The 2,838-nt window shown below is 38.4% G+C and overlaps 1 pseudogene across 1 annotated transcript; it reads right to left on the minus strand.

Annotated features, from left to right (window-relative positions):
* Nucleotides 1-1,635: 1,635 nt before the first annotated feature.
* LOC100353294 (mitochondrial import inner membrane translocase subunit Tim17-B pseudogene) lies at nt 1,636-2,354 on the minus strand (annotated as a pseudogene). The gene has a single exon (XR_016218541.1). The product of XR_016218541.1 is annotated as a mitochondrial import inner membrane translocase subunit Tim17-B pseudogene (transcript).
* Between the last annotated feature and the right edge of the window lie 484 nt (nt 2,355-2,838).

The raw sequence follows: 2,838 nt of genomic DNA on the forward strand, positions 1-2,838 counted from the left end.
TGATGAACTTGACATCCTAATTTATATGTGTAGGTACACTCAATAACTGTTATATACAAAATATAATCCCAATAGGCTATCTCTGAGACTTTACTATATTCGGCATGTTGTTACAAAACACAAACCCAGATAAGAAATATTTTCCTACTGACACTGTTCTTCATTGAATAAATTAGAGAGCTATAATGTCATGACCGATGACATAGTGCAAAAATGCAATAGAAAAATTAGCCTATGAAACATGTTATCTGACAGTCAGTACTGAAACTGTACTAAGAAAGGTTAAAGATTATTAAGGCTGTGGCTGATAATGGAAGAAAACAAAACAGAGTTCATGAGTTATAGTCTTTAAATATCGATGTGAAAATAAATCTCAGGTTTGAAAGACTGATTTGCTCATTTCTATACTGTGAAGAATGCATAAATTTCCAAAATTTTTTCTTAATTGTTTTTATTTTATACATTTGTCTTCTGACCATTTTGAAATTACACAATCATCATTTAACATAGCAATGAACATAAACAATGCTGAAGGCCTTATCCAACCAAATTCATAATATAGATATAGATAGTACAAAATGTTCTTGCTAAATTTTCTATTTTGCCTAATGTTTTATAAATCACTCATAAGATTAACTGAAAAAATTACTACCTGATAATAATGCACTTTTACCACCACTACTTTCATGAAGGTTTTCAATTATAAATTTTTCATTTGACTGGAGCAATGAATACATTTCTACCAAAACACTTTTGTGTTCATTTTCATTACATTCCCAAGACCATCAAAATAGAAATTTAGTACATTTTAACAAGTAAAGCAGTTAACATTTATTTCCACCTAAAAATTCATATTTAATTACTAAATGAACTTATCATTTTCAATGCATAATTTAATATTGCTGATATCTGTGGAACTGAATTTATAGGTGAACAGTTGTGCTAGTTGCATTTTTTCTCAACAGATGAGAAATTGTATTATAACATATCCAAGAGTATTAATATTCTGTAGAAATCTTGAAATAATTAACGAAGATACTTCAATTCTTTTGCCCCAAACACGTTGATAACTATAACATATCCCAGACAAGAGAAAAAAAGATGTTGTTTTGTTCAACCACTTAAGCTTCTAACAGAATATTTCCAGTAAAATATTCTTAGTTTACCTAGCAAATATTCTCCCACAAAATTTTATCTACTAATAAATATGTAAGTTCTAAACTTTCTTTCTGAGTATATTTATGGCATATTGTTTTATAAACTACATGAGAACGATATTGGTTAAAATTTGTTAGTATTTCAAAACCTGTATGTTAAAATAGCAAAATATTATATTTATATAATATTAGGTACAATAGTTAAAAACTTCCTACTCAATTACTTATACTAAAATTTTTGTGTTTATATTATTCTGGTGTAGTTTTTTTTCTTTTTTTTCTTTCTTATTTAGTAAATATAAATTTTCAAAGTACAGCTTATGGATTACAGTGGCTTCCCCCCACCATAAATTCCATCCTACTCACACCCCTCCCATCTCCCGCTTCTTCTCCCATTCCATTCACATCAAGATTCATTTTCAATTATCTTTATATACAGAAGATCAATTCAGTATATATTAAGTAAAGATTTCATCAGTTTTTTTTTTTTTAGGCGTTTCAAAACCGGCTTTAAATACTTGTCAGAGTGCCACACGAGGGAGCTGGGTTGAGAGCTTGTACATGTGAGTGTGGGGCTGGGGTGCCCTGAAAGAGAAAAAGGGGACCCATCTGTCAGGGCAGCTGGGATGCCCCACCCCCACCCTGGGACCAGGGAGCAGAGCAGAGGCCCTCTTGGGAGGGTCCCGGGGCTAAGTGGGAGCCAGCCCTCCCTTCGAGGTAGATCACTGGGGAGGGATCTGAGCACAGCTCCCACGGCGGTGGTGATAGGCAGTCGCTTCTTCAGTGGTGTTACTGATAGCTGGGATAGCCTGGTGCCGGGGTGCCCTCCTTAGAGGTCAGCGGGCTGGGGTCTTCCAGGAACGGGGGTGCATTGCGGAACTGCTGCGCAGTGTAGCGAGTGAGGAGGATTCCGACCCCCTCGATGAGAGCCAACAGGATGCCTCCCATCATCGCAGAGCCCACCATGGCCAAAGGGCCACTGCGGGCAGCCAGCACAGCCCCAGTCAATGCACCGCTGGTGATGGAGTTCCAGGGGTCCTCTTTGCCCCTCAGCCAGACCAGGCCACAGTCGATGGTGGAGAATAGGCCCCCCCACACGGCAAAGCTACCTCCAATCTGGGGGGCTCGGATCCTCACGGCGTTGATACTACCTCTCAACCGGTGCCACATTCCAACCCACACAGAAACATAAAGTGTAAAATACTGTTTCAGTACTAGTTATAGCATTAATTCACATTGGACAACACACTAAGGACAGATCCCACATGAGAAGTAAGTACACAGTGACTCCTGTTGTTGACTTAACAATTTGACACTCTTGTTTATGGTGTCAGTAATCTCCCTAGGCTCTAGTCATGAGTTGCCAAGGCTATGGAAGCCTTTTGAGTTCACCGACTTCGATCTTATTCTGACAGGGTCATTCCCAAAGTGGAAGTTCTCTCCTCCCTTCAGAGAAAGGTACCTCCTTCTTTGATGGCCCTGTTCTTTCCACTGAGATCTCACTTGCAGAGATCTTCCATTTAGGTCTTCTTCTTTTTTTTTTTTTTTTTTTTTCAGGGTGTCTTGGCTTTCCATGCCTAAAATACTCTCATGGGCTCTTCAGCCATATCCGCATGCCTTAAGGGCTGATTCTGAGGCCAGAGTGCTATTTAGGACATCTGCCATTCTATGAGTCTGCTGT

Source organism: Oryctolagus cuniculus, chromosome 12 (assembly GCF_051225735.1).
Source record: "Oryctolagus cuniculus isolate XC-2025 breed Fujian yellow rabbit chromosome 12, ASM5122573v1, whole genome shotgun sequence".
Classification (NCBI taxonomy): domain Eukaryota; kingdom Metazoa; phylum Chordata; class Mammalia; order Lagomorpha; family Leporidae; genus Oryctolagus; species Oryctolagus cuniculus.